Source organism: Urocitellus parryii, chromosome Y (assembly GCF_045843805.1).
Source record: "Urocitellus parryii isolate mUroPar1 chromosome Y, mUroPar1.hap1, whole genome shotgun sequence".
Classification (NCBI taxonomy): domain Eukaryota; kingdom Metazoa; phylum Chordata; class Mammalia; order Rodentia; family Sciuridae; genus Urocitellus; species Urocitellus parryii.
The window spans coordinates 10,680,284-10,693,780 of record NC_135548.1 but is presented as its reverse complement, the minus strand read 5'-3'; the positions used below and the strand labels follow the sequence as shown (position 1 = coordinate 10,693,780).

Sequence of the window (13,497 nt, the reverse complement as noted above, 5' to 3'; positions counted from 1 at the left end):
CCATAGGCACCAAGAGAAGATCTGTGGTCGGCTTTGGCAGGAGAGGCAGAAATGAGCAATCTGGGATCTTCAAAGATAAAGATAATAAAAGTAATTAAGGTAATCAACCACCCTGAAGAGAGAAGGATTCACAGCTGTGAATTCTGTATCTTGCTCTGTTTGCCATGTCGCAGCTGCCACGGGGCCTGATGCACAGAGCAGTGTCTGGGCCCCTCCGCGTCCAAAAGCATATGACAAAAAGCTGTGAGGGGCGGGTCTCCCTGACACCCAGCCCCTGGGGCCTCCCTCTGCTTGGTCTCCCAGGTCCCCAGCGGGGATCAGCCCTTGCTGGGTCCTTCCTGGCCTGCCGGCTGGTCCTGCTCTTCCATCTCCAACAGGCAGGGACAGAGAGCCCAGGGTCACCAGAGCAGGCGTCACATGCTGAGGAGCATCCACAATGAGGCCATCCCCAGCCAGAAGAGCAAGACAGGAGCAGATCCTCAGAAAGGGATGCAGGAGTCACCCAAGAAATAAGCAATGAGCCTCCAGGCCCGGTGCCACCCACCTGGAGTCCCAGCGGCTGCAGAGGCTGAGACAGAAGGATTCTGAGTTTGAGGCCAGCCTCAGCAGTTTAGTGAGATCCTAAGCAACTTGGTGAGACCCTGTCTCTAAATAAAAGTCAAGAGGATGGGGAGGCAGGGAGGTGGCTGAGCTCCCCTGGGCTCGATCCCCAGGATCAAAAAGAGAAAGGAAGAGAGAGAGAAGAAATGAGGTGCTCCTGGAGGACCCAGTGTTCCCCAAGGGAGATGCCTACCAAGGAGCCTCTGCAGGGCCCAACGAGGTGGGTGCCGCACATCTCCCCGTCATGAGGCTTCAAGTACCCCCATAACTCAGCCTGGCCCTGCAGGGGACCAGCCCATCTCCCTGGCAGAGTAGCCCATAAACCCCCCTGAAGCCCGTGGATTTACTGTGTTTATTTGTTGGGATTTGGAGAAATATACCTGGCACCCAGAGGCCTTGGGACACAGGGACATGATTTTGAAACACAGATTGTTGGAGGGAAGGAGAATTATAAGACAGAGTCGCAGCTCAGTTCTCCCAGAGAGCAGGAGAGATGCCACCATCATTAATGACCAGAGTCAACATGATATCACAGGAGCCACGTGGAGAAGTCCCCAGCAGAGGCTGGCAAGGTCCCCAACCCCGGTTCCATGTCCCCTGCAGGCTGACTCCATCACCACCTTTGGAACTCGCTGTTCCCTCTGCCTGGTCCTCTGTTCCCTGCAGCCCTGGCACCAGGCTCATCTCCTGATGTGATCAGTGGTGAGACCAAGCTGTCCCCTCCGCCCTCCTGACGCTGTCCCCTTCTCATTGAAGTTTTGTCACCACCCCATTGCTGAACATAAGTGTGGACTTGGCTACTGTTTTCTCCCCAGAGAGTGGAAGCCTTTGTCCCTCTCTGTCACCTCTGTGTTCCCAATGCTGAGCTCCATGCAGGCACACAGTAGGAACGCAGGGCACACGGTGTTTGTTGAATGAGTCAGTGACCGGGGTCACCGAGGGCTGTGGTGACCTCTGGCTCCTGTTATCCCCTCTTCTTCTGCCATCAGCCCCAGAAACTATGCAGGCCACTCTCAGGACAGACGGGGACACTGAGGTTCCGCGTGTCCTGGGGCCACACTGTGTATGGTGGCAGGGCAGAAACCAGTACCCAAGTGGCAGAGTGGAGACAAGTGGAATTTAGAGTCCCACACTCTGGTCTGGGGCCTGGGCTCTGTCCCATCACTTGGCCTCTCAGAGACTCAATCACCTCCTCTGTAGAATGGGGACAGTTCCATCAGAACTGGGGAACACATAGTAGGTGCTCACCAAACTGTGCCACAGGCCAGACCCACCTTAAGCGCTGTGTCATTCGTAGCCTGTCATTTCCCGTGACCACAGGTGCCCAGAGAAAACGCCTCCCAGAGAGCAGGCTCCTCAGAGGCCCTGGTCACCCCAAGGCAGGCCAGCCAACAGGGGTCCTGACGGTGACCCTGAGCTTTCTTTCATTTCTCCTGTGATGGAGGCTCCTCCATCTGTAAAATGGGACAGCCAGGGCTGGGTTCACCTGGAAAACCCTGGGGTGGCTGGGGAAGATGGCTGGGGATGGCATGGCAGGGGAATGAGAGAGGAGAGAAGGTGGACAGCTGAGTGGCCAAATGGGTGGGTAGATGGATGGATGGGTGGATTGACAGACAGATGGACTGATGGATGGCCAGATGGATGAGGGTGAGTGGGTGAAGCAGTGGGTGTGTGACTGGGTCGATGTGGGTGGCGTGAAAGGTTGGACCTGGGGATGGACAGGAGGACAGGTGAGGGACGGTGGCTGGGTCTTCAGAGTGGTGAGTGGGACTTGGTGACCTGGGGGCGGGCACAGGAAGGCAGTGGTGAGTTCCCCTCAAGGCTGTCTCTCCCTCCCACTGCAGTGTCCCCATTTTTCAGAAGAGAAAATCAAGGCCGGTGAGGGAATCTGCTGTCCAGGGTCTCCACTGCGGTCCCCAGAGGGCTGGAAACTGCATATTGATCAGGCTGGCTGTGATGGGTTCTCTGACTCACCATGAACAAAGTTTGTAATTCTCTACTTGGTTAAGTTTGCAGGCATTCTAGGGTAGTCTCTAAGGAATGTTTGGGGTAACTTGTCACATATTCCTTTTCCTCCAGTAATTTTGAGTCTTGATATACAGTGATATAAATATTTAAACAAAAGATGTAGCTACAGTTCTTCTTTAATTGACTTCCTCTTTGGATTCTTATTTGCTTTATTTTCAAGTTGTTGGTTTAAAACTATAAAACATTACAGTTTGGAGGATAGACAGGTTTTAAGATGAGAGGACATTAGCTTTATGCTGCTGGCAATATAAGTGGGCACAGGATTTAAATTCTATTTCCCCATTTTATTGTCTGTTAAGTAAATTTTCTAGTTCTTTTATTTGTAAGGTCATTGCCAAAATCAAATGTGGTTTGGTACCTGCATGTGCTGTATCCAAAGCTCTCTGTAATCGCTGGCTGCCACTTTGTATAGTTTCTAGTCAGATGTGTTAAGAGTCCAGTAGTGTCTGGGGACACTTCAGGGATTTGTGGAGACTTCATTGGTGTCTTCGAAACTCAGGACCTGCTTTGATTTTTCAGCAGCTGCTGCTGCCTGTGCTTTTTAAATTTTAGTTGCAAACATGTCTTTGCTCTCTTCTAGTGTCTCCACCCTCACATGTGCTGGAGGCCAAGGATGTACAACCTGCCTCCCCTTGTTCACCCTGCTCCCATCTTTTTTCTGTCACACCCTTCTTAGATGTGTGCTTGTGGGCCACCTCAATGGCACTGACTTGCATTTAGGAGCTCCTTTTTATTACAAATTTCATTTAGTTTAACATTTATTCAGTGCCTTGTATCAGTCATTTGGTTGGCCCAGGTATCTAAAATTCAGGGGAAGAAATTCTTCTTGCCCTGGCAGAGAAGGACAGAAACCTGTGGTTAACCTGTGTCAGAATGCATTTTGTGACAGAAATACACATACGCTGCTGTTAGTAATAGTGGGGAAGGTGGCAGTGTTTGGTGTGAACTGTTTGGATATGCCTCCTCCTGCCACACCTTCCTCTATTCTCTAATCATTCTTCTATCTAGGGGAGTGGAACTAGCCAGGCAGTGAGTAATTGTGTACCATAGACTTTGTTGAGAAGGTCACCATCAGCTACTCTGTGTAAAGAGGCTTGGTATCTGATTTTCAGTTTGGAAGTTGAAGTCACCACACCCGAACAGGAGAGCATAAATTGCATTGTAATTATCATGAAATACTGGCCAGGTTTGTTTTGCAGGCAGGGGAGCAGTTATGGGATCCATACCACGAGTTGAGTCTTGGGGTCCACAGTGACCTGATGCCAGCCTTGGCCCCTATCTGCAGTCTGTTGCTCAGCCAATCCTGTTCACCTCACCCCAGCCCCCACTAGGGTTTTTTTGTGTCTCACAAAATGGAACTGGTATTCATAGGGCACCCACTATGTGTCATGCACCACCCTAGGGAGCTGCATGGAGGGTAGGAAAGAGAGGTCCAAATGCTCTAATCCCTAGGAACTCCTCTTACTGAGGAGGACACATATACTTGAGTCATGGAATACACAATTCCAGAGAGACCAAGAAACAGGACCAGAGGAGGCTGAGGCCTGAAAGGTTAAGGGACTCTGTTGGGCACTTTAGCAAATTGTTCCTTCTGTGAAACCCCAGTGAACCCATTCCCCTCCCTGCCCCAAAAGGCTCTTGCTGCATGGTCTCCTCCCTCCTCCCTGCTGTCTTCCTTCCTCTGATCCAGCCCTGGGAATAGAGCAGTGGAATGAAAACAAGTCACCCTTACCCTCAGGGACTCATGCCCTGTACATTCAGTCATAAATAAGTAAATTTGGTAGCATAGCTCACTTGGGAAAGTGCTGGGGTTGTACTGTGGCTTTCAGCAGGGCTCTCAGGAATTCAGGCCCCTCTGAGCAGGTGCCACTGGAAGAATGAGCTGAAAGGATCTGGGCTGGATGAAGCCCACATGGCTCAAGTGAAGAGAGGAGGAGACATGACCAGGAGCATCACAGGTCAAATTAGACTGCTCTGGAAGTTTCTGACCTTGATGCAGAGTCAGGACTTGTGAGTTTCCAGTGCAGATTCATTTGCTGAGACTGAAGGGACTTGGTGCCCAATGCTTGTTGCAAGATTGCTATTGTGACATGGTAGCAGGAAGCATCCTGTGTAACCTCAGCACAAATATGAAAGGCAGTGACTAGAGTCAAGACACCACACTCCTCTTCCCCATAGTCTCAGGGATCACTGAAGAAAACCACTCCATTCCTCACTCCTGTGCTCCCCAGTTACCTTCAAAACACATGGGATGATTTGCCAGTGATGTCCCTGATGTGGACCTGGGAGGGTAACATGTCTAGTGTGCTGGACTGGGCACAGCCAGGTTTCTGCTTGTGAGAAAATCTTGGCAGAAAAGCCTGCAAGTAAGTCTTCTTTTCCTCTTTCAGATGGCCTTCTTGAGGATACCAGCCCCAAGGACTCATATCTCATCCCAAGAAACATCATGGCTGAGCCAGACTACATGGAAGATGACAATCCATAACTCATTAGGCCCCAGAAATTGATCAATCCTGTCAAAATATCCCAGATCCATCAAGGTCTTCACAGAGAACTCCTTTCAAATCTAAAAAGCTACCATAGTTTCTGGAGCATGGCTTCTTTACAGGGACTTTAAGATAACCAGATTTATCAATGATTGTTTTTACAGAGGCTTTGAAGAGTTTTTATTTCTTGACAATTCTCAAGGCTTCCCTTCTCTCACCTTCAAGCCAGGTCATCCCTCCCTGAAGTGAAGCCCCTGCTGCAGCTCAGTTTTTATTTCTTCTAGAATGCACACACATTCTTAAATTTTAGTGCAAAGGGGTGGGGCAAAGACATAAGAGAGGAAACCAAGTAAAAGAGAAATATGATTTTTCTTAAATTTGAAATCTCTGAATTCCCCCCTTGCTTTGGGGGAAGTATTAGAATCAATTGTAAATCCTGCCTGCATTAGCAATCGGTAAGTGGCAAGGAGAAGTCTTTAGAGCCTTATTAGAGTGAATAGATTAGAGTGTTTCTTCCTTATGTTTTTGTTTGTTTTAAGTTGTATTTTAAATAATTATCAATATTTTTATTAACTTTTTAGAAGGGAGCAGAATATACACAAATTTGTATCTTTACTATGTTTATCTCTACAGACTACCTTAAATTCTATTTTTATTTCCATCCCTGTTGTGTCATCTTGAGAAATTTAAAAAAATTTAAATTTAAGTTATATTATATTTTTAAATTTTAAATTAAAAAAAAAAAAAGCAAAACACAAGGGTTCGGAGCATTTTCATGGCAGTTCTTCCGAGTTCACTCCTGCCAACCAGAACTAAGGACTTCTGTTCCTGGATGTATTTCTAGATATCTTTCTCCTCCTGGATTATGGGATTGTGACTCCCTCATTTTTGTCTCTGGCATGCGCTATGGAGCTATCAGATTAAAGTTTATTAAATTGAATACAAGCTTGATCATTTTTAGTAAGTGCTTAACTTCTGCCTATCTTTGCTGCACAATCAAAATGGAAAATATGAATTTAGTACTCTCATGCCCAGAGCAAAACATGATTTTATACATTTCTAAATAAACCATAGAATTTGGAAGCAGGCCTGCCTGGGAAATTTTGTCTGTATTTTATTGGAAGATCATCAGGTTAGTGGTCTTCAAAACAGAGTAGCATTTTGTCACCTACTGGTTTTCTGATCTAAAGATGGAGCTTAGTTGAAGAAATATTGTTGCTCAAATTATTTTGTTTTATTTTCATTGTAAGTCTATAGAAAGGCTCCAAGTCAGAATAAAGGAAAAGTAAACCTAATTTTGTAAAAATCTTCCTCTCGATTAGAGGCTGCAAATTACTCTGTAAAAATATACTTAGTGGGGCTGGGGTTGTGGCTCAGTGGTAGAGTGCTTGCCTAGCATGTGTGAGGCCCTGGTTCAATTCTCAGCAGCACAAAAAGGAATAAAATAAAAGCTATAAAAATATATAATTAGTAGTGTGATACACATCACTGCAGAACATATGGATTTAAGTAGTTGAGTCTTTCTAAATTTTCTAAAAAATGGACCTCCTTTCTGTCTGTCTTTGTCCCATTTTTCCTTTCCCTGTTTACATAGCTGACTCTTTAGCAGGCCCAGTGCAAGTAATTTGGAAGAATGATGACTTTTGCTGAAGCACTGAGGTGTAGTGAGGACATTTGAGTTCAGAGGTCATGAATCCTGAGTGTTCACCATTTAACTTGATGTATCTTATGATCTTGACCAAGAAACCTCTCTTGATATCTTTTTTTTCACCTATAAAGTGGGGAATAATAATATATTTCTTTAAAAATTAAATAGTAGCGTGTATTACAATACCTATTAAAATACATGGCATATAAATGGTCAGCTAGTCCCATCCATCTTCTCCCCATGTGGCATGCTGGGAAATTCCTATTTCTTTTTCCCCTTTTCTTTGAAAGATTCCAATATGATGCAATGTATTTAAGAAAAAAAAGCATATTTCAAAGTCAAAAAAGATGAATATATCTTGTCATATGTTGAAGATATAAACATATTTTTTAAGATAAAATCTTTGTTTAGTAGAGTCTTTTTAAGAAACATAGTCAGTTTTAGGGTGAAAACTTCTCATGCTCAGAAGAAAACTTTCCTTTTATTTTTCTTCCATATCATGAACCCTTTGGAGACTGGGGTTTTTATTTCTATTTTAGTACCAAATAATAGGAAGCATCATATCAATAATTACTACCAGGCTTGATTACTGGTTTGTACTATAATGAAAACCTGTTTCCTTTTCTACAATTTATAAAGGGCCCTCCTTTATTTTATCTTACCCAGTGATCTTTCTAGCAAACCAGCATGTTACCTTGTAATTGTCCCACTTTGACACATTAGAGAGAATTGTTTCTTGTTGAGGATTCTCTCCAGATCATCCAATAGATTTTTAGAACAAAAAAGGATAGAAATAAGAATGGGATTTAGGACAGTTTCTAGAGACAAGTATAGTAATTATATAAACTAGAGAAAGGATTGAGTAAATGAAAAGACAAGAGAATGAGATCAGCAAAAAACAAACTTTACCTGTAGTCTTGACCTTTGCTCGCATAACTACAAATTTTGCTCAAAGCTCTGCAACAGTTTAATTTTTTTTTTACAATTTACTTTTAGAGATTATAAGATAAAAACTTAGGAGAATAAGTATTCATAGAACTTCTAGCTCTGAACATGTGCTTCTCTATTTTATCATCCTTTTAGATTTGGCTCAGTTTCCAGTAGCAGTCTTTAAATTTCCACCTGGTCACAGTCTGCTTCTAGGTCTGATGGTTATGACCTTTTGTCAGGTTCTTGGGTTCCATATGCCTTTATCAGTAGTACAAAAAGGCAGTTTTCAGAAGGCATTATAAAGCATTATATTTTTAGTAGTTGAAATTTCAGTATTGGAAACATCTTTTAAAAATAAGAATGACAGAATGGAATATTATTTCAGTGTTAAAAGAGAAGAAAAATCATGGCATTTGCAGGTAAATGGATGGAGTTGGAGAATATAATGAATGCTAAATGAAGTAAGCCAATCCCCAAAAAACCAAATGCCAAATGTTTTCTCTGATATAAGGAGGCTGATTCATAATGGGGATTGAGGGGGGAGCATGGGAGGATAAGATGAACTCTAGTTATGGCAAAGGGGAGGGAGAGGCAGAGAGGGGATGTGGGAGTAGGAAAGGCAGTGGATTGAGATGGACTTCATTACCCTAAGTACGTGTATGAAGACATAAATGGTGTGACTCTACATTGTAAACAACCAGAAACATGAAAAATTGTGCTCTGTATGTGTAATATGAATTGAATTGTATTCTGCTGTCATAACAAATTAGACTAATTTTTAAGAAAAGAAAAAAAAATAAGATTTCTAACACATTAAGAGATTCAGTTTTCTATAAAGAGTAACTTTTGGACAAATAAACCAGTTAAGTTGAGCATGTCCCTAATGGTTCTTTGTCTTGTACATTTCTAAGTGAGTGGTTTCTAGCTCCCTGAGTTTTCAGCTGAACTTTAGAAATTCTTTACCAGACAAATAGTTTCTCAATGAATACTTTGGTTCTGTACAACATGAAAAAAGATAGGGGAGGTTGTAGGAATAACAGAGAAAAGTATTTATACTTGAATCCATGCAGGTGAAAATGGCTAAGCCAAGAATGTAGATGAGGCAGGCCAAACCAGAGAATTTCAAGATTCACAATCACACTGAAATCCAAATGCATCCATCCCTTTCACCAAAAAATGAAAACCTAATATGCTAGGAGCAGTTTGGTTTGGGGGGTCAGGCACGTGTGCTCTCTGATAGTTTGCTCCCCAGCTTCCTGCTCTGGCTGGTGATGTGTTCCTATTGAGGAGTTGACTTCATTCATAGCTTGCAAGTGTGCTTGGGTTGAGATGAAGATGCAGTGCATATGGGCTTTTCCAACAGTTTGCCTCTGAATATTTAGTGTGTTTTGTTGATGTGAAGAAGAGTAAGGAAGAGAACCCTGTGTTTGTACAGGTGTGGAAAGGGTGGGGGCATACAGACCAAACTGTTAGTAACAGTTATCTCTGGGTGCAGGAATGGGTAGGGCTTGATGGGAGCAGGCACTACCTTATATACTTCTCAGGGACACCATTGTGTAGAATACAGTGCAGATCATCCTCCCGTGATTTGTTTAATGGGGCAAGTTTGGGGTGTGCTTTTACTTTTTTTTTAAATGGATCTGGATAAACTGCCTGACTTTTATTGGCAAAGACTCAAAGTGCACCTATTAAGTTCACAATTTTTAAACTAGGCTTTGCCCACTGAGATAGTCACAGCTAGCTCCATGACCAGGAAGCAGACTTGAGAATTTCTTAATCTTGGGTAGTATGAAGCCACCAGCTCTTGACTCCCTGTCAGTCATGAAGGGATTGAAAGTACTTGTTATGTGTATGTCAGAATTGATTGAAGAGAATCAAGTGTTCTTATGCAAGGGGTAATATTGTTATTTACAAAATTTGGAGGTGCTCATTTCTGTCCCTCCACAGTCTCTGCATTCTGATCCACTTAGAGGAAACACACAGGCAGTGCTTAATGTCTCCCATTTGGCACAGAAAGTTAGTGACCCACTATGATAAAATATTAACTGAAGGTCTATGACTACTTCCTGAGTGTTACAAATGCAGAATTTTTATCAGATGAGCACCACTTTCCTGAATGGTCTGTTACTAAGTATTTTATCTTATTGTCACCATCATATAAAATCTTTGAGCAGAAAATGAATACTATAGAATAGTTAAACCCATTTATAAGCTGCAATGGAAAATCAGCTTAAAGTGTCATATATCAAAGTTCTTTCAGTGAATTTTGGAGAAGAATGTAACAATAATTTAAGTGAATTTTGCTGGTGGAATACAGTGAAAGAAAAATCTTTGAAATCTAAATTATTCAGATAACTAAATCCTTAATCCTAAAATTTAATTCTCTTAATTCTGTCTATAGTGTCAAATCAAGACTTTCTATTAGTCATGAAACTAAGGAGCTTCTTAGTCTTTTTTCAGATTATTTTAAGAAAGGTTTTCCAGTGATTAATGACTCTTCTAACTGAACAGCAAGAGTGCTCAAAAGCAACCTTTTATGTGCCGATTAAAGATTTGATTTCTAGAATATTCTGTCTGTATTTTCATACCTCTGTTCAGTCTTGATAACTGTGAGGCAAAGTATAATTAAATCAGAAACAAGACCTGCTTCTTGTTTCTTTGGAAATTTGACCAAATTAATTTTTAATTAAGAATTCTGCTAATATTTGAAATTTGAGAAAGCAGGACATATATATTATTTTGTCGTTTTGTCCTTATCATCAAAGAAAGATCATACTGATCTTTACTCTGTAAACAACTACATTGAAAATTTTTATTGAGATTTTTTAAAAAAGAAGTAGGAAAGTTGCCAGAATTTTTAAAAATTCTGATTACTGAGGAAGTGTAATATTGAAGATTCGTTTATAGATGTGTTTGTGTGACTTTGACAGCAGCTAAGAAAGATATACTCTTGATTTTCTTATAACCAGAACACTTATTCTGGGAACTTTTACTTGATTTACCAGTTGTTCAACTGACTCCTAAGTAAGTTGATTGGAGTAGTTCAAAGAACAACTGCCTGGGCTGATGTCCCATCCTCCAGATCAGCAGCAAGCAGCAGGGGCAGGCAGTGGTGCGACGTTGTAGTGCCTCTGTGAGACCAGATTTAGTTTACAGTCAGCCCAGTGTGAACGCCTCTTGAGTCAGGTGTAAATACACCAGCCATTATTGACCATGTATGGTCTGAAATCATCAGTGTGTTTCTTGTTCTATGGTTTATTTTGTTTTTATTTTAAATGTTCTTAATAAATTTTAACATCAAGTTGAGGTTGCTGGTGAGCTATTAGAGTCAGGCCTATTTAAATAACTAGGGGAGACAAAAAGGAAGAGGTAGGTGGTCTTGTCCAGCATCCTGGAAAACCCAGCTGGAGAAAATCCCAAGGAAATGGCAAAGTACATTATTATAGTCAGCTACGTCACCACTGTGACTAAAAGACCCAGCCAGAACAAATATAGAGGAGGAAAGGTGTATTTAGGGGCTCACCATTTCAGAGGTCTCAGTCCCTAGTGGCTGGCTGCATTCCTCAGGGCGCAAGGTGAGGCAGGACATCATGTCAGAAGAGTGTGACAAAGGGAAGAAGTTCACATTATGATCAGGCATCAGAGAGAGACTCCATTCACCAGATACAAAATATGTACCCCAACACCATGCCCCCAGTGTTGCATCTCCTCCAGCCATACCTCCCAGCCTTCAGCTCCCATTCAGTCAATCCCTGTCGGGGAATTAATTCACTGATTGGGTTAAAGAGCCCTCTCACAACCTAATCATTTCTTTTCTGAATCTTCTTGCACTGTTTCACACGTGAGCTGTGGGGGACACCTCACGTCCAAATCATAACAGACATAGAGACAAGGTGATTCTAAACTGACATCAAACATAGACAGGAGTCCTACTTAAGAAAGTGTCAATGGGTCTTTCCTTTGACTTGGCTCAAACATATCAGATGGAGGGTTGCTAGTGAATAGCCTGTTTTGGTTTTATTTCTCCCCATTTAAAGAAATGGCCACCTAATTTATCTCTCAGAAGAGTAGAGTTTCCTTGAAGCCTGAATTTCATGCATTATAAATAAACCATGTATCTGAGGTGGTTTAGGCACAAAGAACAGTAGACTGACAGGAGATGATTGATTGCTGTGCCTGGCCATGACCCTTGGAAATGATATAATCTTGGTCACAGAGACTGTTGTTTCTTTTTGGGATCTGAAAATGGAGAATAGGAAGAGGTTTCTAGGGTAGGAAAAAGATTTGTGCTAACCTGTCCCTGGGTTGCATTAATACATGAGGTCAGAGGCTATGCCTCAGGAATTCTCCCCAGTGGAGACTCCTTGGGTCCTAGGCATTTACCTCTCTGTGGAGGTACATATCATACCCATTGCATGAGGGTACTTCCCCACCTATATCCATCTCCATCACCCTGCTTTGTATAGTCTAATGTCTTGCACATAGTAGGTGCTCAATACCTTTTTATTGAATAAGGATTTTACAAATTCTTTGGAAGATATTCTTGTCCTTTCTTTGATGATGGTGAGTTTCTGAGCACCCCCATTAACTTAGCTTAGGAGTAGGTATCAGAGGTGTCTGATTCTTCAGACCTCTTTTCTATGGCTGATACCTTCAATTACATTTTTATTCATGATGAACATTTCTCATTTTCATTAATGCTTTTTTTTGCAGGGGTCTTGCCCCTCAGAATAAATCAGAATTGCAGAAGGTGATGGAAAAGAGACAATGAGACCAAGTAATCAAACAGAAGGAAGAAGAAGCAAAAGAAGTAATCTGACCTGAAAATAGAACTTTTAAAATGGCAGCAGAAGTTGGAGCAGGTAAGACTGAGTGGCGGAAAGCATTCTTTCTCATTTCTAAGAAATAAGGATGTTGGAGCAAGCAGAATCTCCCAGACATATCAGATATAAACATTGATGCCTTGAAAGAAAAGAAAGAAAATGTCAGCAGATGGTGTATATTACACTTGAGGCAGAGACAGGAATTTTATTGAAGACCTAAAAGAAATGCTCAAGGCAAAGGCAAATCAGAGAAATATCGCAGAATAAACAGAGTACTGGAGTAATTTAATGCAGCTCAGCCTCACTTGGACTCCAGGGCAACTGTGTGTTCTTCTCGGGATTTTGTTTTCATGGCTTTGACTTTTTTATTTCTGTCTTCTCTTGCTGTCGTTGGTAGTAACAACCAGTTGGGTGCTGCCTCTGAAGAATCAGTCCTTACTCCCTCTCTCCCTCCCTTGCTTTCCTTCTTTCTTTCTATTAGGGGACCGAGAGAGAATTTCTTCCATTGGAATGAGAGGAGTGCCTTGAAAGCCTCTCAGCTTGTAAATAATTTTTCTGGTTTTGAATTTCATTTAGCTTGAACTTGAGAAGCAGAAATTGCAAGAAGAACAAGAAAATGCCCCGGAGTTTGTGAAGGTGAAACGCAATCTCAGGAGAACAGGCCAAGAGGTGGCCCAAGCCCAGGAGTCCTAGGCGGAGGCTGTATGGAGACTTGGTGTGTCCTGCCATCACCACAAGAGCTGTGTCTAGGTGCCTCCTCTGCATTTGTCTCAGAGCCAGAGCCCCTGGAGAGAATTCCAGCCAGCCAAGAATTTTGACTATGACAAGGATTTGATTTGATTTGATTACAGTCTGGATGGATAAATTATCTATGAAAATTGTAGTTCCTATTCGCCAAATGAAGGACATTGACCAGTTGGAATAATGGAGCTGTGTTCAGAGACTTAAAGCAAAAGAAAAAAAAAAAAAGGAAGAGGACACT

The 13,497-nt window shown here is 42.4% G+C and overlaps 1 pseudogene; it reads left to right on the top strand.

The window, feature by feature from the left end:
• The first annotated feature begins 5,017 nt into the window (after window positions 1–5,017).
• LOC113177772 (protein FAM107B-like) lies at window positions 5,018–13,208 on the top strand (annotated as a pseudogene).
• The last annotated feature ends 289 nt before the right edge of the window (window positions 13,209–13,497 follow it).